Raw genomic sequence first — 21,112 nt, forward strand, 5'->3', positions numbered from 1 at the left:
ATGCTCCATCTCAAGCTCTCCAGCAATCTTGGACTTCATCTTGGCTTGCTCCCATGGTGGTTCACACCATCTCATCAGTGCACATTTGTTAGTCCATGTACTGTGTACTTCTCACACGCCTTAACCTAGTCAGGCTTCCTTGTTACTTACACCAATGTTGTGTAGTGCCATCAGCGCACATTTATGTGTGCAATCTCCTTGACTTTCTTGCAGTCTTCCGGATCCTCTATCTACATAGAGTGTTGCTTCAATCAGTGCACTCTCCTTGTCGCAAGGAAAGTTCCTTGTGGCTCTTTGTGATCCTTTTATTTCTATGGCTTTAAAAAGCCAGTTTTCAGCACATATCACCTTGAGCCAGGGCAAGGATGGGAGGGCCTGGAGCCATCTAGCTTCAGCAGCACAGCACAGCCAGGACCAGAACCCTTGCACAGAACCAGGAGGATGCCAATCAGCACTCCACAGCAGCCAGAAGCAACCCCCCTCTGCTAACCCTCTTCCTTTACCCATATCTGCATTTCACCCCACCTCCCTCTCTCTCCTTCCACTTTCACTTTTAGTCTTCCCCATGCCCTCTCCCCCTCTTACCAAATCTGTTCCCATTCACAAAGTCTCAGTCCCTCATCTACCATTCCCTGCCTTGCCTATCATTTCTCTTCCCACCTCAATTTTTGTTTCCCCTTTTCACGGCCTTCATTTTCACTTCTTTACCTTTTCTTCTTCTCCGTGCAGCATTATGAATTGCATTTCCCACAACCTTCATTGCGGCCTCAGTGGACAGGACTGCCAACACAGATGCTCTCGCCAACCCTGCCATTATCAGTAGTACCATCATCAGTGTCTTAACAATTGTTACTATTACCACAAGAACCAGTGGGCATGCATAGATCAGCTCACTCATGCAGAGTCCCTCCATCTTTACAACAGCTCCTAAGCTGATGGTAAGCATTCATTGGGCTCATTCCAGTAGAGAGAGAACCTCAGCAGGAAGGAAGTCCCTTTTCATCTCCATCACTTTGATGTCACCGTGCAACGACCTTGGCCTGAGAGTGGCACCAAAAACAGCAACACCTACAGCAATCCTGAAGAAGACACCTCTCTTAGCGGCAGCAGTCAGCATCACCTCAGCCTGTGATATGGTATCTCAGACTGAGGAAGGAAGATATATTCCAGCACCACTCCACAACCCAAAAGTGAACATCTAGAATGCTACCAGTGAAGGAGCACCAGCAAAAATGGTACCAGTGACAGTTTCATTCAAAAAAATTCCAGCAGCAGCCCCTACAACAGTATCACCAGTGACAAAGCCATCACCTTCAGCACTGACAGCAGCATCACCCACCTACCATACCACCTGTGACAGTGGAGCTGCACTATCCGTAGAATTGTTTGCCATTTTGTCAATAGCACGATCCACCCTGATAATACCACCAGAGACTAATCAATCAGGAGAGTTCCAACAGCAGTACCTGCATCACCTGCAACAGTACCAACATTTATATTATATCCAACAGAACCAGTAGAGATAGTGCCACCAGAGACATCTCTATCCACAGCAACAACAACATAAACATCATGCACCTGCAATACTTCCAATTTTCTCTCGAAAAAATGCTGAGATTTGTTCCAGTAGTGACCTCCCAGCTCTTTGGAAGTGTGAGGATGATGGCCAGGTGGAGATGATGAACTGAGAGTGTTTTGAATGATATGGCATTCTAATATCTAGTTGTGTTCCTGGTACATCCACATTCTTAAACCCAATGTGATGTTCAGCTTCTCCTGCACTGGTACACTATTGTTGTTTCCTTTTTGTTGTTTTCCCATACTATCATCCTTATTGTGGAATACAGTGTGCTGTGGTGCTGCTGTTTCTCCTCCGTCTGGTTCATGTCTTCCCTTTCTGCCAGCCCTCATTTATGCTCTTTCTATTTCTCTTGTTTCCTATTCTCACTGTTGTTGCACCTTTTCTATCCTCCATGTCTCTGCTTCTGGTCTTTCCTTGTTTTTGCTCTACAAGTTTTTCTCTCTTCTGTCACTTTTCATCTCTGTGTTTTTACTTATCTCTCTCTCCTTCTCTTTTTCTCTGCCATTCTTTTCTCTATTTTTCTATTTTTTGCTCTTACCTCTCTGGTCTCCTCACCCCTCCGCTCTCTTTTGAACTGTTCCTCCCATTTTCTTAATTTTTCACTTTGTCCCCAGTTGTTCTATTTGTCACTATGCATTTTTGTGTTCTTTTTCCCACCCTGGTCGCAAAGACAATCAGCCATCACAGAGACCTGGAGGGTAGTAAACGAGAAGAACTGAGAGCCACCTCACTTGTTTTTAGAGTAAAGGCCAGGGGGTAGTGATGATGGAGATATACAGAGTTAAATGAGGGGAGGGGTTGAGGCTCCAGTAAGTATGACAATGTGACACCTTAACCCAACCTTTTTTACTCCTAGGGATGTTACGCTGTGGCATGTGGCACTAATGAGGAAGATGTGTTTTTGTGTTTCTGTGTCTCGCTCTTTCACTTACTGTATCCTGGTGCAGAGACAGAATATTGATTAAAAAATATTGAGTTGTACAAATATCAAGTCATTAATATTGTGGTTCAGAAATATCGACAGCAAGAATATTGTGGTCAAGAAAATCGACTTATGGTAAGTAATATCAATATAAAAAATATTGAAGTGTTTAATGTCGTTAACAAAAATAAAGTTGTTAAAAATATCTTTTTTATTATTGTTATGTATTTTAGTATATATTTTATATGTATGTAATGTATGTTTTTTAGAAGAGAATTTTTCGTATTTTTAATATATATGTTACATTTTTTGTTGTTATTAAAAAGAAAATATTAGAATTTAGCGTTTTTAGTTCTGTAGCAGGTGTGGGTTTGTAGGGAAATAGGCTGGAAGGTAATTTAATTATATTAAATGTATTGATTATTTTTTATTTAATAATATTTGTTTAATTGAGATATTATTGTGTTAAAAGTGTAAAGTTATTTATTATCAATTAATTCATAATTTGTTGTCGATTCATTTTAATTGAATAATTGGTAATTAATTATTGTATTTGTGTAGTTAATTTTAGGTATGTATTGTGGTGTTTATAGGTGTAAAGGTTGGGAAGTAATTTATTTTTAATTTGATAATTAATTGTGGTATTTGTGTAGTTAGTTTTAGGAGTGTGTTGTGGTGTTTATAGGAGTAAAGGATGGGAAGTAATTTCTATTTAATTAAATAATATATAGTTGTTAATTAATGTTAATTATTTGATATTTATTTTGAGCAAATATTTATTATAGTGCGTGTTCTTACTTTTAAAGGGGTAAAGGGTGGGTGTTAAATATATTTTAATTACTTAATTATTAGTTGTTTACAGTAAAAGTTTTACATTTAAAAATATGTTTTAATTGTGTTTTATTATTTTATATTCTTATTTAGGTGTGTGATGTAGATATTATAAAAGTGTGTGTAGTCAATTAATGTTTATTAGATTTTTAATGAATATTATTTTATTAACTGATTATTAATTATGTTAGATATGAAGAAGTCTTTTGTTATTGGTCTGGTGATATAGGGAAGGAAATAAAATAAATACATTTATGTATTAATAGTTTGTTTTGTTTGTAAATATTTTCCACTTAAGAATATTTTTTTATAAATGTATTTATTATTTTATTTTATATAATATGTGTAGGTATTTGTTATATGTAATGTATAATATGTTTTCTTTTGGTATATTTAATACATTTAATTTTTCATTTTTTAAATACTGTGTGTTTATTTTTATTATTTTGTTACATTTTCAATACTTTTTAAAAAAGTTTTATTTTAACCGTTTGAGTGTGAATAGTAATTTTTTTCCACATTTTCTCTAATGGTGCAGTAACTGGAGTAGGAATAGAAATTTTTGCCTCTCCGCTATCCAGCACATTCCCTATTGTAGTACTCACTGGAGTGGGAATAATAATTTTTACCCCTCCGCTATCCAATACTGTCTCTACTGTTGCACTCACTGGTTTGGGAAAAGTACATTTTACCCCTATGCTATACCAACACTTTCACTACTGTTGCACTCACTAGAGTAGGAATAGTAGTTTTTTACCCCTCCACTATTCAGCACTTTCCCTACTGTTGTACTCACTGGAGTGGGAATAGTAATTTTAACCCCTCCTCTATCCAGCACTTATCCTACTGTTGCACTCACTAGAGTGGGTATAGTAATTTTTACACCTCAGCTATCCAACACTTTCCCTACTGTTGCACTGATTGTATTGTGGAATTTAAGTTTAAATATTTTTTAATAGTTTCATGTTTTAATTAATTATAGATTTTTATTTTCTTATATTTTAAATCATTTATATATATTGTTATTTTTTATATTATTTTAAACCTTTAATATGAATTAAAAATAATAGCTTATTAATTGTTTTAAAGTAAATATATGTATACATTTTTGTTTGTTTTTTAAATTAAACTCATCTGTTATATTTTATTAAAATGTGCATTAAATGTATTTCATTTAGTTAAAATTATATTCTGTATTTTTTTACTTACCTGTTTCAGTATAGGAGTCGATATTTTTGTTGTCTATATTTTTTACTCAATATTTTTTACAGCAATATTTTTAACATCGATGTTGTATCATTGAACCCTGTATCCTATATTTCTCTTTCACTCTGTCTTGAGTGTCCCTCCCTCTACCACTCACTCTTTCACCTTCTTCTTGATTTTGCATGCTCCCTCTTTTTTCTCTCTCTTGTTAGTTCCCTTTCTGTTTTTCCCATTCTCTCCTAATTCTTTTTCTCTCTCCACCTCTCTTCTTTCTCTAGTTTCTTGTCCTCTTTTCTATTCCGTTCACTCCCTTCCACTTGGTTTGCCATCTCTGTACCTTTCTGCTACTAATAATTTCACTTTTTTCACCTGGCTTAATGACCTGACTATGATGTGAATTGCCAGTGCAGTTGGCAATGAGCATGTTGGGTACTTGCTCCCTCACCTGCCTCCTCTTCCAGTTTTTATCTGTTTTCCCCTTCTTTACCACTTTCTCAAGCTCTCTCTCTACCTCACTATTCCTCTCTTTACACCTCTCTAGTTTGTAGAGGTTCTCACCTTCTCTTCTACCCTGCTCTCTCCTTTGCACCCCTTGTAATTTGTCTTTGCTCTCCTGCCACTAATTCTTTCCTTTTTTCTGGTAGGAAATAACTGTGATCACAAATGACTGGTTGCCTGAAAGAATGAGATGAAATGGCAAAGGAATCGAAAGACCAAGAAACAGAGTTGACGTTGTGCACAACATCTGGACAATACTTGGGCACATTTAATATTATTTCATGAAACGCGGGACAGCAAGGTAACATGTTGTGCTGCCTGAAAGGGAGAAAGTAGTAATGCTCCAAATTTACAAAGATATGGAGCATTTCTGCCTTTTCCTTGCACTGGCACACTTTTTGCTCCCTAGCTACTATGCAGGCACTGTTGCACCATAGTGCAAGAGTGCGGGCATAACTGACAGGATAGTTTGTGTGCAGGAAGGGATACTTTCCTGCACAAAAACTAGACAAAGAGGCATTTTCCTCTTTCTGTCTGGGATGCAGAATGGATCATGCATAGAGAAAGGACATCATAAGGAGAAGGAGGTGCACCAATTTGATTTGAAATTTTTGTAAATCTGGAATTGCTCCAAATGTATGGGTGAATGTATGGGAATGCCTATGCTCTACCAATGGAATGCCTTTCAGATAGAAATGTAATTTAACCCAGTGCAAGCAGTTGGGCCATGTTACATTCCTTTACAATGCCTTGCAAGATGGTGCACATTTCCCCAGCCAGAGGTTTTTAGTAATGGTGTTCTTGGGTGTCCCTTTCGGGTGGTTACTCAATAAGTCAATCAGAGCACTTTCTGTCACCCAGGGAGTCTCCAGGCACTGGGTTGAGGAGCAAGATTCTTTTGGAGAGATGGTGGTCGAGGAACCAAGTCTTGATCTGCTTTCTAATGTTCTTTAGAGATAGGGCGATGTGGAGGTGGAGGAGGAGATTGTTCCAGGATTGTGCTGAGAAGTATTTTATTAATTTATTTATTTTATGTGTTTTTTTACAGCGCAGACTTTACCTGAAGGTGTCAGAGCGCTTCACAATTGGAACAGTAATGATACATGACAAGAGAATTACATGAGAACAAATTACACAAAAGCAAACGTTAGGTTACACGAGGCAAAAATGACAATTGTGAGCAAACAAAATACAAGAGGTAGCAAACGGTACATTACAGGAGGAAAAAGTGGCATGTGTGCAAGTTACAAAAGTGTACAAAGTACAAGTAGAGGTATAATACTGCAAAAAATGGCAGACACTCAAGCACAAGAACAAACATTACATAGGCAATGGTGGCACTTGTGCAAATGTCTAAAGCAAAAAAAATGCAAGAGGTAGCAACCAGTATGTTACAAGAGAAAAGTGACATGTGCATGTTACAAAAGAGTACCAAACACAGGTAGTAGGATAATACTGCAATAAATGGCAGACACTCAAACTGCAAAAACCCACTGGGAAGGCACTTTCATAGTCTAAGGACAATAGAATTTTCTATTATGGAAGTTCTTCCTTCAGATAGTAGAGAGGACATGAATTAAATTTGGAAGTGTCTTTGAAAGAGGAGAACTTTGAGGTCAGTTTTGAAAGTCTGGGAAGAGGTGGTGGTCCAGAGCTGAGGCAGAGGTGAGTTCCAGATTCCCACCCCGTTGCCTGAAAATGATTGGGCCATCGATCTTTCCTTCTTGAAGGTGGAGGGTTCAAGCAGTATATTTTCCGCATTACGAGATGGTCTTGAGCTTCCAGAGAGTTTCAGTTTATTCGCCAGGTAGCGAGGAGAGGAAGAGTGCAAGGCTCTGTGGGTGATACAGGCAGTCTTGTAGATAGATCTTGCCTCTATGGGAAGCCAGCCGAGGGTGGATAACATGGGTGTGATGTGGTCGCTTTTTTGGCCCCATAAATGAAGTGAGCTGCTGAATGGAGAACAGATGTAAGGCGGGACAGGTGGGATTTGGGATGGCCAGTAAGAAGAGAATTGCAGTAGTACAGTCTGGAGAGGACAGGCAATTGGACCAGGGTTTTAAGGTATTGCTCCAGGAAGAACCGACAATTTCCCCAAAGAAGGCGCAGTTGGTATCGAGCAGACTTTTCAATGAAATTGATGTGGGAGATTAGATTGAGTTTTTTGTCGAGTATGCCACCAAGGTATTTTGCGCTGTCGACAATGATGGGTTTATTGTTACGTAGATTCATCTGATCTATCTATGATTGAACCGGGGGAGGAGAAAGTGAGGGGGAGAGGAGGAGGAATTCAGTTTTGGAGGGATTCAGAATCAGTTTATGAGTTGACATCCAGTTTTGAATGGAATCGAAAGTAGAGCTTAGGATGGAAAGATTGTGAGTGGAGGTAACCTTAAGGTAGATTTGAGTGTCGTCTGCATAGAGATGATAGTAAATCCCAGATTTACTTAGGAGATTTCCCAGTGGTTCTAAACAGAGATTGAACAATGTGGGTGCAAGAACAGAGCCTTGAGAAATACCTTGACCTACCACTAAAGGAGATGAAAGACTGTTCGCTATTTTGATCATTTGGGATCTATCCGAGAGGAAGGAAGCAAACCAATTAAGCACAGTGCCCTCCATGCTCATTCTCTGTTGAAGAGTGTTGAGGAGAGTGTTGTGATTGACAGTGTCAAAGTCTGCAGAAAGGTCAAGGAGAATTAGAGGACAAGACCCCCCGAATAGAGTATTCGCAACGAGTCATCAATCACTTGCAGCAGGGCTGTTTCAGTGATGCAGTTTTGGATGAAGCCAGACTGGAAATTGTCAAGAAGATTGTTGTCCTTGATATGACGAGAAAGTTGATTCGCTACACATCTTTCTGTGATCTTCGCAAGAAAGGGTAGGTTGGTGATGGGGCGGAAGTTGTTGAGGTCATTTGCATCAGCAGTGGGTTTTTTAAGCAGAGGGGTGACCTGCCAAGTTTTGAAGGAGACAGGAAGGGAGCCTTGAATGAGGGAGAAGTTGACCAGAGTGGTCCAATAGGAAAGTGAACTGGTTTAGAAGTCAATGGCAATGGCACTAGGGATGGGGTCAAGAGAATGGTTGAAGGGCTTTGTTTCACGGATGCAATAAAGGAGGGCATCTTCAGAGATGGGGTAAAAGTTCTGCCAAATGGCTAAGGATTTGCGCTCCTCTGGAGGGGTAGGATGAGCGCCCTGATCCACAAGAGATTTCACTTTTTCGTCAAAGAATATAGCGAAATCCGCTGCTTTCTTTGTAGAATCCTCCAAATTTGAGGTTGAGGGAGAGCAGTTAGGATTCTTGATGAGATCGAATAGTTTTTTGGGTCTATTTTTGGCTGAGTCAAGGAGGGTTCTGAAGTGTGATGCTTTCCCAAGGAAGATGTGCTTGTGGTACTTGGATCTTGCTGAACGAAGCGTGACCAAATTATCCTTGGGGGGCTCTTGCCTCCATTGTTTCTCCAGGAATCTTAGGTGCTTCCCTTCTTAATAGAGGAATTTGTCGAACCAACGTGCTGAGGGAGTGGGCCTTTTCTTTTTGCTTTGGAGAGGAGCGAAGTTATTGATTTTGACTGCAAGGACTGTGAGCCATTGGGAGGTGAGTTCGTCAACATCTAGGTTCGGGTCTAGCCTTGGAAATGAAAGCAAAGCTGAATCACAGAGGGAACCGACGTCAATAATTTTAGTGTCACAGAACCAGGAGGTAGCCCTCTTAGGTTGGCCAAGAGTTATAGAGTGTGATAGGTGAAGAGAGAATGGGATGAGGAGATGGTCAAGCCAGTCTCCATGAAGGGGGTAGCGATAGAAAGCATGCCTGTTTTAGAAATAACAATGTCCAGGATTGAGCCCTTAAAGTGTGTTGATTCTATGCAGTGTTGGATAAGATCATTTACAGAGAGGAAGGTGGCTAGCAAATTCGCAGAAGAGTCTTGCGGTGAGCCCCGGTGGAGATTGAAGTCACCCACAAAAGTCTGATTGTCACTTTGCGAGTATTAGTCGCTGATGAAGTTAGTGAGTTTCGCCATAAACAAAGGGCCACTACAAGGCGGGCGGTAAATGGCATGGATTCTGAGGGGTGTGCGGTGGTGTAATTGAAGCTCAAGCGATAGGCATTCAAAAGTGTGCAAGGAGCTGATAGGAAAAGTCTTAAGTTGAAGGGTGCTTCTAAAGATGACTGCAACACCACCCCCAACTTTGTCAATTCTGTCGTTCCTAAATATAGAATAGCCTGTGGGTAATAGGAGATCAAACACAGAGTGAGAGGTATCGTTGAACCAGGTCTTTGTGAGGAAGAGCATGTCAATATTGTGAAGGGTGATGGTGTCGGAGATTTCAAGCTTGTGTTTTATTACATATCTGCAGTTTTGGAGCAGACAGCGCAGTTCTGTCAAGACTGTTTTGGTGACAGGGGCACTTGGGCTATGAAGGGTGATAGGGATATTGTACTTATATGGGGGCTCTGGAGGGTTCAGGTGGATGCTTGGTTCTGACGGAGGAGATGGTCGGAATAGTGTAGATAGTAGGGTTACTAGGAGATGAAAGTTGAAGAAGGGTGGCGTTCGGGGCTTGTGTGAGTTAATGATATTTGCAGACAACAGGTTGTGCTTGGCTATGATAGGGTGGGGGGCGATCAGAAGGTGAGGGTTTTTCAAAGGAGTTGAGGTGAATGGAAAAGTGGAAATCTTGGAGCTTAAAAGTGAGATGGGAGCTACAAGCTGGGAGATGGTGGTGATAAGAGAGCTTAGCTTATTTTCCAGAGAGAGAAGGGCAGAGCATGGAAGGTTGGGTGACTCGATGGAAACAGGAGGGGATGGGATTGGTGTTGGAGGGCAGGGAGAGGTGGTGGGACAGGAGGAGAGTTGGGGTATAGGGTTCATAGGTGGAGGAAGGTGGAGAGTGGGAGTTGGTGTGTCAGAGATGAAGGCTGAGTTGTCTTTGTTGGCGTTGGAAGAAGGAGAGGAATTAAGGACATAGTTAGGGGGAGATGGGTGTGGATCGAGGCGGTGGTGCAAAAGGAGAGGGGAGGACTGTGTGGAATCATAGGAATGAAGGAGGTTTATGAGGATAAGAGAGGAGGTGGTTGGAAAAGTCCTTTCAGTTGGGAGAGGTGGCTCTGGGGGAACGGGCATCTGGCAGAGTGGGGGGGGTGGGAGATGGGGAAGTTGAAGAATGGAGGTGGTTCTTTTGGACCTGAGGGGGGGAGATGGAAAGGGTTACCTAGGGGGGAAAGGGGGTAGCACGGCATCGCTGTAGTAGTCGGGGGAAGGAGAGAGATGCAATGGGTTTGTGGAGAAATAGGGGTAAATAGCGGGGGGAGGAGTGGGGAGCGAAGAGGGGGAGCGGGACAAATAAAGGGAGCATAAGGAAAGTTAACAAGGGGAGTGGGATGGAGGAGAGGTGAACTAAAAAGGGGGTAGGAATAGGGGGGAGGAGATGAGGTTTGAGTACCGGGACAGTTCAGGTTGGACGAGGAGCGTATTAGCTAGAGGTAAGGCTGAAGTGATGAAGGGGGGCATACAGTGCGGGGGGAGGAATGGGAGAGTAGGACACAGGGGAGGGGGAGGGAAGAGGGCTGACCTGTGCTTCTCGAGGGTGCAGCCTATTGGAGTGTAGGGGGGGTCAGGGGAGGAGAAGGGGAGTAATGGGTGGAGCTAGATGAGGAGTCAGGGGATAACCCGGTTGCAGAGGAGGGGAGTAGGAAGGGGAAGAGGTGGTCAAAGAGAGAGAGACAGGTGTCTTTGCCTTGGATCATGATTGTACCATTGTTATAGAGTGAGATAGTGGGGGAGCCGTTGAAACACGCAAAGGGGGAAATTTTTTGTTTTTTCCCATGAGGGATAGAGGAGGAGGAGGTGATGTTAAGGGAATTATATAGGCTGGTGGACCAAGAGGGGGTGTCATGAGTGAAAAAAATTAAATCGTTTTTGAGCCTCCCTAAACGACCTTTGTAAAATTGATCAACAAAAAGGGAATCAGAAAAACACTCAATAGTGTTATGATTCAATTGTTTTATTGAAGCTTTAGTCTGGTCCGGAGGATAATTGATTTTGTAGCAATTAATTCCAGCCTTAATTCGAGTGGTGGCCATTTGGGAAAGTCAGGAGGAGGAGGGTGGGTATATGAGAAGGGTGTTACTAGGAGAGCAGTGGTGAGGAGAAGTATAAGGACTTAAAGGGGGCACATATTCAGACGCCAGGGGTGAAGATATCTGAACTAATGTGCAGTCCGGGAAGTGCGGCGATTAGGAACAGGCTGTTACTTCAGAGCAGAAGAAGAAGGGGGGCTTGGGAGTCTTTGTGATTCCGCTGGTATTTATTTGTTGGGCCCTTCATCTAGGTATGTAAGATGCCACCTGGCACTAGATAATATTTACAAGGGAATTGTCAACATATGGCAGGGCAACTGGACCACTGTCAGAAACATCACAAGGCAAATTTAATAAAAGTAAAACAGATCATAAGCGAACACCCATTAACCCCTGGTGATCACTGTACTTAGCATCAGCCTGTAACAAAAACCACATTCGGCACAAACCGCATTGTACGCCCATAATCTCAACAGACTAATATTGGACCCTAACCTCCTGAGAATCACTAACATTAGGGGCATAAAGCACATGGTGGAACAAAGTCTCTCTAGCATAACCAAAATATGCAAGACAACTTCATCATCATAAAACCACCTTTAGAGATACTCAGAACAGGGTGCGTAAATCATACTACTTGAAAAACATTTCCTAGCACCACATAATCATAAAAGGGCCAGGCCCCCAACAAACCTAGCAGTCTCCCTGGCCAAATGGCCATCTCAGAGGGGAGCTCAAAAGCCCTGCATCCAAAATGTCAGGGCTGCTGCCATTACAGCGAAAGTCAAAGGATGCGAAGTTGCGCAAACCTAAACGCTGCAGCTGGCACTAAGTGCTGCGCAGCTGTGAGGGAATGGGGCAAAGGAGTGCATCTCACTCCTAACTCAAACATAAGTGTCCCCATGGATAAAGTGGCCTAAATGGTGCAGCTGGCACTACTTGCTGCACAGCTGTCAATAGCCTAAACGGTGCAGCTGGCACTACCTCCTGCACTGCTGTAAAAGGCCTAAACGGTGCAGCTGGCACTACTTTCTGCACAGCTGTCAATATCCTAAATGGTGCAGCTGGTACTGCTTGCTACGCAGCTGTAAAATTCCTAAACGGTGCAGCTGGCACTACTCGCTGCACAGCTGTACATGAGGGAAAGGCCGCCTGGGCACTCAATGTGACCTTTAAATAGATAAGAAGAAATGTTGCAGATGCCTGCGCTGTTGCGGCGCAGCTGTACTTGATCTGTTGACCAATGGTAATGTTTTATAAGTGGACCGAGTAGTGGTAGTGTCCTCTAGTGTCCTGATAATCTCTTCCACAGTACTGGGCGAGCTCTAGTCAAAGAATACTGGCGGCCATGTTGAGGTCCGGCCGCTGGCACGACGTAGCAGCAGGGAAAACAGAGGCCGTCAGGGTCAGCGGTCCCAACCATGGGCAGGGAACTCAGAAAAGGGCGTTCTACTCACCCCAGCCCCAGGAAGAGGAGTGACCTCTGCAGCAGTTGAGATGGATACGGGGTATGTAGGCCAAGGTGACAGTGGAAGAGTGGAGCTCTCTGGTGTTTTGGTGGAAAGTCAGGCAGCTGTTGATGTAAGTGGGTCCAGTTCTGTAGAGAGCTTTGTAGGCATGCATGAGAAGTTTGAATAGATATATGTTCTGGATTGGGAGCTGGTGGAGGGTTCTGAGGTGCTAGGAGATGTGGGATAGTCTGGGAAGGTCAAGGACCAGTCTAGCTGCAGAGTTCAGGATGGACTGGAGGTGGTTCAGGAGCTGCTTGGTGGTTCCTGTGTAGAGTCCTTTGCCATAGTCATGTCGGTTGAAGATGAGGACTTTGGTGACTATCTTCCTGTTTGAGACTGGGATCCATCAGAAAATCTTGCAAAGCATGTGGAGGGTGTGCAAGCAGGGAGAGATGATGCATTGATCTGCTGCTTCATGGTAAGATGGGATCCTAGAATGATTCTGAGGTTGAGTGCGTGGTCAGTGGAAGTGGGTGCAGGGCTGGCTGTGTATGGAGGGTCACCAGGTGTCGTCCCAGGGGGAGTGCCTGTTTCTCAAAATGATAACCTCTGTTTTGTCCGAGTTGTGTTTCAGGTAGTTGGTCCTCATCCAGGTGGCGACATTGGTCATGGTGGTTTGGAAGTTGCTTCTTGCAGTGTTTGCGTATTCTGTGAGAGATAGGATGAGCTGGGTGTTGTCTGCGTAGGAGATGATGTTGAGTCTCTGGTAATGGGTGATGTCTGCCGGAGATGTCATGTAGGTGTTGAAGAGTTTGGGGTTGAGGGAGGAGCCATGGAGGACACTGCATGTGATACCCTTGGGTGCAGAGGAGAAGGGTGGAATGTGGAACCTCTCAGTTCGCCCAGAGATGAAGGAGGAGATCCATTCGAGAGGCTTGCCCTGGATGCCTAAGTGGTGGAGTCTGGTGACGAGGGTGTGGTGGGAGACAGTGTCAAAGGTTGCCGAAAGGTCAAGTAGGATAAGGGCGGCCGCTCCACCTTGGTCAAGGTGATGTCTGTTGTCATCCGTTGCTGCGATTAGGACAGTCTCAGTGCTGTGGTTTGGCCTGAAGCCTGATTAAGAAGGGTTGCGCAGGTTTATTTCTTCGAGGTAGTCTGTGAGCTGGCGGTTGATGGCTTTCTCCAGGACTTTAAACACAATTACCCCTGACACCATCGATCACAAAAATCTTTTTGTAACAGTAGTCCCTTTTATTGACTCTGTATATATTTAATTATTTTAACTTTTCTTTACTGTTTTTTATATATCACATTTCCAATCTTCCTTTTAACTTTACATATGTTTCATTTACAATATTTACAATGTTCTCACTCTATACATAAAACATTCCTATACATAAATTTTCATATTGTAATGCTGTATATTTACAAGAACACCTCTGGCTATACACAGTGTCCTACTTGATTTTAAGCTGACAAGATATAACTTTTTCTTGGTCTTGTCCACACTTACTGGTGTTGGTCCTATCTCATATGATCAAAGCAATATGTCTTTCCCTTTGTTTTTTTCACTTTTATGGCACAAAATATATTTCTTTTGTATACCGTGTAAGTAGTACACACTATCTTACTTTTAACAAAACATTTTTTTGCTTTATAGTTCATATATATCGCCGACGCGTTTCGACCTTGTCGTGGTGGGACCTGCACGTATACTTTATCAAGGTCTTCCTCAGGGCTGTGAATACAATGTTTGTAGGACAATCTTCCAATCCGCCTGGATGTTATCGCTGGGTATTTTGGTCTGTTCTCACCCTAGGTATCTTCTGTAGATCTTCCTTCCGTGTTTGGGCGTCTCAAGACGCCCAAACACGGAAGTTTGTCAAAGACGCTGGACGAGGAAGTGAATTGCGAAAGGACCAAGCGGAGAAAACCAAGCAAAAAAGTAATCCACAAAGAAAATACTGCCAGACAAGAACAAGAGTCTAATCCAGATCCCCTCAAGGAAGATCTACAGAAGATACCTAGGGTGAGAACAGACCAAAATACCCAGCGATAACATCCAGGCGGATTGGAAGATTGTCCTACAAACATTGTAATCACAGCCCTGAGGAAGACCTTGATAAAGTATACGTGCAGGTCCCACCACGACAAGGTCGAAACGCGTCGGCGATATATATGAACTATAAAGCAAAAAAATGTTTTGTTAAAAGTAAGATAGTGTGTACTACTTACACGGTATACAAAAGAAATATATTTTGTGCCATAAAAGTGAAAAAAACAAAGGGAAAGAGATATTGCTTTGATCATATGAGATAGGACCAACACCAGTAAGTGTGGACAAGACCAAGAAAAAGTTATATCTCGTCAGCTTAAAATCAAGTAGGACACTGTGTATAGCCAGAGGTGTTCTTGTAAATATACAGCATTACAATATGAAAATTTATGTATAGGAATGTTTTATGTATAGGAATGTACAGTGAGAACATTGTAAATATTGTAAATGAAACATATGTAAAGTGAAAAGGAAGATTGGAAATGTGATATATAAAAAACAGTAAAGAAAAGTTAAAATAATTAAATATATACAGAGTCAATAAAAGGGACTACTGTTACAAAAAGATTTTTGTGATCGATGGTGTCAGGGGTAATTGTGTTTGGAGATAAATATAGTTTGATTCAAGCCCCTGTTCTCCTAAATGAATCATCCCCATATATATAAACCACTTTCTCCAGGACTTTGGCAGGAAAGGAGAGAAGAGAGATGGGTCAGTAGTTTTTGAGGTCGTTGGCTGAGGGTTTCTTCAACATATGTTTGACCTCTGCATGCTTCCAAGCATCTGGGAAAGTGGCTGGTGATGGAGGTGCCGTGGAGTACTGTGAGGAGCCCTCTGATCATTTCTCTTCGTAGGTTATAGATGTGTTGGGGGCAAGGGTCTGAGGGAAATCCGGATGGAATAGATTTTATGATGGAGGCAGTGTCTTCGGCTGAGAGCTTTTTTCAGTTGGTGATTCAATGGGGGTGGGAGGTGTTGGTTAGAGTGCTGTGGTGGTTGAGGGCGGTGGGTTGGGGGCCAAAGTTACTGTGGAAGTTGGAGATCTTTTAGTGAAAGTAGTGTGCTAGAGTGACACAGAGGGATTTGGAGGGACGGATCATGTTCTCAGAGGCGGTAGGGCAGGAGAATTCTCAGACGTTGCTTCAAAGCAAATGCTGATGGCTTCTTTCTTGGGTTTTTTGAGCCAGAGTCGAAGTTGGCAGGAGTTTGTTGGAGCGCCAGTGTCTCTCCAGTTTCTTACAGTGGTGTTTGAGGGTCAGAACCTCTGGGATGTACCAGCTTGCTTGATTTGTGGGTCTTCTACTGGTGGTGGTTTTCCAGTGGCGATGGTGTTGGCTGCTGAAGAGATCCAGTTGGAGAAATTTTGTAAGTCGAGTATGAGGGATTCTGCGGGGCTGGGCATGCTTCCTTGAGGTCATCTGTCTAGAGAGTTTCAGTGACTTTGCTCCAGTGGTGTCGAGGTAGGGGTGTCTCATCAGAGTTCCAGTGGGCTGTCGATGGAGAAGTGAACAATGCTGTGGTCTGTCCAGGCCAGTTTGGTGGTGTGGGAGAAGTTGGTCGCTGGTGGGAGATATGGGATCCAAGGTATGTCCTGCTCTCTGCACAGGGTGGTGACCAGTTGAGAGATGCCGATAATGGTTATGTTTTTGAAAAGCATGGGGGAGTCGGTGTCATTGGGGTCATCAAGGTGGAAGTACAGGTCTCCCAGGAAGATGTGGTGGGTGGAGTCAATAGACAGGGGGGCAATGAAGTCCGGTATGGTGTTGCAACAGCTGGAGTGGGGGTTTCACGATCTGTAGGCAAGGGTACCTCTGATGGTTGTTTTGACGTTGGTTTGGATCTGGAAGTTGAGGTACTCCATGAACAGGGTAGTGTCATCATCCAGGGTGCTGCAGTCAAGGGAGTACTTGCCAGTGATGGAAATTCCTCGACTAGGTCTGTTGGGGAAGTCGCTGTGAATCATCTATATTGGGTACAGACGCCAGGGTGAGCCTGAACATCAAGTTGAGGGCGAGGGTGGTAATGGTGTTCCAGATTTCCGGAGCGTGTTTGCAGAGTGATCTGACATTGAGTACTGTGCAGTGGCGCTGTGATAGCTGGTGGGATGCATGTTGCTAGTTGGAGGTTTTGAGTGTTCTTACGTCGTAGGGGAAGCCGCGTTGGTGGCAGGTGAAAGGTCCTTTTGTGGAGCATAGAGAGGTCCTGCTGCAGTTGTTATCCTGTGTCTTCGTCTTGACAAGTATCAGTGGGGGGCTGAAGGACCAGGGGTCCCGGTGCTGGCCGTGGTCCAAGCATAGACGGGCTTGCCTTTTGTGTGCTGGTTGTTCCGCTATGCAGCAGTCTTCATTTGGTAGCCCTGGGAAATAGAAGGGGTAGGCTTGGAGGCAGGAGGGCAAGGGGCTGGGTGGGAGGACGGCGTGGGAAAAAACCAAGGTAAGCTGGTAAATAACAGCAAGGAGGCCACAACAAGAAATGAAACAACACGGGCCAAATCAACAAATGTGATGCACAGACAACACTGACAGATAAACAGTGAAGAACTCGCTAAGGCTAAAACTTAAACACTGGCATAAACTCCAAATAAAGGCTCAGGAAAATTGAGCACAGGCAAAATTACAAATTAAGGCAGAACAAAATTAAACACAGGCAATAATTGCAATTAAATGGTGGAAGGAACTCCCAACCTGCGAACGCGGGAGAGCAGCACCGGGACTGAGAACTGGTAACAACGCAGAGCAGGAGGACTTGGCGGTGCCTCTTTGCTGGGAGGCTGCACAGGGAGAGTGGCGACTAGACCAGTAGGCTGTGAGTGTTTGAAGGCAATTTGTTTTCTCTTCACTCCCTCCAAAAGGAAAGTCTTTGTCATATCCTCAACATAGACATTTTTTCAACCCCCAAATCTGGAAAAAACTTCACATGAGAGCCAGGTGAAATTTATGGACATATTTTTATTTAATTATTCTTCAATCAGCCAAAAGGGATATCCTCTTGCACAGTAAAGCATGTGTCAATCGTCATCCTCTGAAACAGGTACATTTCTAATATTGTCTGGTGGGTACGTCACTCTGTACTTTTGGCCTTTAAGCAGGTCCTTTTATCAGTCACTATTCGGCCAGCAGCACTAAACTTTCTCTGACGGATGCTGGCATGTGGGTAACTGAGTGATTCCATCACTACCCATCCTACTAGGTACCACATCTGCCTTATATTCTTCCAGTGCAGCAGTGACTCCCCAAAGCAACCATTTTTCTCCAGTCATTTAGATATGCAATGCCCATGACCAAAGCATTTGGTCTTCCTTGAGTCTTGAAAGCAAATAACCTTTGCTGAGAAAGAAGATGAGCACTTGACAGATTGCAAACAGACTAGCAATGGCACGCACACACCCTTCCACAGACACTAGCAGCTCTTTGGACTATTTTTTGGGCTATCTGTACTTGTTACTGCCACATCAGATTCCCACTGAAGGCACGGTTCACTTTAAAAAGAGAACCTTAATATCTACTTGCAGTTTGCTAGATTGTCAGCACTGTTTTGCTCTGCAGTGAACAAGGAACAGACACTTTCCCTGAAGCATCAGTCCAGAAAAATGGCCAGAAAGTAGCAGTCACTGCCCTTGTTTTCTGCATATCCCATGATCTTGCAAGCAAACAATCATTTTCTCTGCAAGGCCATTGATCTCAGTCAGGGTGTGTCCAGTTTTGCAAAGGGGAAAGTTTGCCAAGACTTTCTCCATCAAGCAAATTAAAGTCAGACTCTTTCTGAGATCACTATCAAGGCTGCTTACCTAATGGCTGCTTATTCAAAAGGCCACAGCACCATACACACAAGCAGAATAGGCTCCCATCGGACTGCTTCTTAGGGCTGTACAATCCAGAGTTCTTGAGTGTTGTGCTGTCATTGAATAATCAGTTCCAAGAGTTGCTATAGCATAGAGAGCATTGATCTCCAGAGAGTGGGCACCTCTGAAAGCATTTTCCATTCTAGGAGAACGCCATTGCTAGAATAATTTGAGAACTTTGTGCACCATGGTCAAATGATTGGAGTGTTAGCCTACCTTGCGATCACAAACAAGCATCTCTGTGAGTGTGGCATATTTCAGAAACAGGCTGTGAACAAGATACAACACATGAGTAACACAGTGTTGAAAATTGTGTAATGAATAAGACTGATCATTGTGTTTGGTTTAGTGAATATTCATGGTCCAACCACTGCATTAAAAAATGTGAAGGTGTAATTTGGACATCATTAGATTTCATAAGGATATTTGCATGGTTCAGTAAAAAGAATTGGGACTTGAGAAAATGAGCTAGAAGGAAAAAAGCACCTTTGCAGAGGCAAATCCTATGATTTACAAAAATGCATTTTTGCAACCACAAAAGGGGTTTTCATAATGTGCAAAAGTCATTTTGTGAGTCAGAAAATGCTTTCCGACTTCATGATAATTTCTGAATATTCATTAGGCAGGTCATTTTGTGAACCTCTGTGAATGAAGAATTGACTACATGATCTTTCAGTTCATAGGTCACATTGTAGTATGCATTCCCATTTTCATGCCAATTGGTGAGCACAGTGCACTTCTCAAGATTGCAAATGGTAATGATTCACCTGGCCCAATATTAATAAGTGGCATCCATAGAAGAAGTATTGCTGTTTATTTAGTATAGACCCATCTTCCATAGCAATGATTTCAGAGATCTGCATGATAGATGGCTATAGGAGCAGTTAGTTGACTGCAACAGGTTTTGCGTACATTTTTTGTGAATTTTATTTCAAAATATCAAAATAACATGGGGGCTCTTTTGGATGGTGGGCGGACCTGAGCCCACCCCCAATCCCCACGTTGTTGGGAACGGCCGCCAGAAATGCCACGGTTCCACACCGCAAATTAGGATGCAACCGCCACCATGGGGGTAGCATTGTGCAATTAAACATTGCGGCGGGTGCTGCTAACAGCAGCACCTGCCCCAATGTTAAAATTGCATGCCAGGCATTTCACTGCACCACATGGCAGGCACCGCATGGTTCATCAACACAATAGGAGCTATAGGGATAAAGAAAGGTCAGGCCGCCCCCCACTCAACACATTACAAACAACAGATGGCCCGACCAGTATACACCTGATACTACAATCTTAGACACTGAAGGGGTTTGCAATATTTCCCAACTCCCTAATGGGTGTTTTCCTTACCACTTTTCAACGTGTCATGGTGTAGCAATTTACAAAACCAATGTCATAAGACCATCATAGAGGTTATCCCACCCAAAAGTAAGGCAAAAAGTGTGGGAATGGAGAGAAAGCACCTCACGGTTGAAACACCAAGGGGACTGGTGGCTGGTTCTCACCGGCATACCCACTTATCATCATAGGGAAATTTCTCTCCGAAGTAACAAAGGGAAAGTGTGTGTACTATCGTGAAAATCTCAAACCCAATGAAGTAAAAAGGGGAGGACAGTGAAACCCAAGTGTAAATGACCTGTCAGTGCATAATGTCTTTACAGATTGCCATTGGACCCCTGTGAGAACACAGACATATAATTCTCACCTTTAAAAACCGATAAAGCTTACTAGCTCAACATAACTTTATTAAGTGCTGTAAGCTTTCCCAACTAAAAATTATTTCATAGTCATAGTCAATTTTCTTAAGCCAACATGTTTCATTGCAATACAATTATGCAACTTCTTCAGGGCTAGTGGTGTTCCAATAACAAACTTCATGTGAGATTCACATCAAACCTAAGATGGTATGACAAACAAACAGAAAAAGAAAATATGTGCCATCTAATTTTTTGAAGACCTAGTACAATCAACAGTCACTCTCAAAGGTAAAACAAATACTTCATTACCATTTGTTTGCAGAGACTTGTTTGCAAAGACTCCTCATACCTGCAACCACCTTTTGCTGAGGCACGTGTCAGCCGATCACATGCCCACGTGGTAACTGCCCAAAGTCTAGTCCCCTGCAATTGCATGCAAAACAGCGTTACTTCACACATCAATTCATCTCATTCTCTTCTGAAATTGCATTGCTCTGACACTCTCCCAATGGATTCTGTCAAAACCATTCTTCGATATTATCTCCGCAACACAGCTTGACTTAATTTGGCAGACCACAATGAGGGCACCCAGATTTTGGATCAACGCTCCATTCCCTTTTGAAAATGCCGCCTAATCCATATCATATCAGTGGAATATAGTCATCCCTCAATGCCTACAACTGCTGCTAAAAACGTTGCCATCTGCACAAGCCCACAGCACGCTCTATCCGCGTTCATACCAAGTCGGGAAGAGTAGAGGTTTTGGCTGCGATGCCTGCCATATGGAACTCGGAACACATATCAGGTGATGGCAGAGTAGAGATTTTAATCACAATGCCTGAAACTCCTGTCAACACATTGCCATACGTAAACGCATACATCAGGACCACTATTTTAACGTTCAGACCAAATAGGGCACAATAGAAAATTTAAACGCAAT

Source organism: Lissotriton vulgaris, chromosome 10 (assembly GCF_964263255.1).
Source record: "Lissotriton vulgaris chromosome 10, aLisVul1.2, whole genome shotgun sequence".
Lineage (NCBI taxonomy): Eukaryota > Metazoa > Chordata > Amphibia > Caudata > Salamandridae > Lissotriton > Lissotriton vulgaris.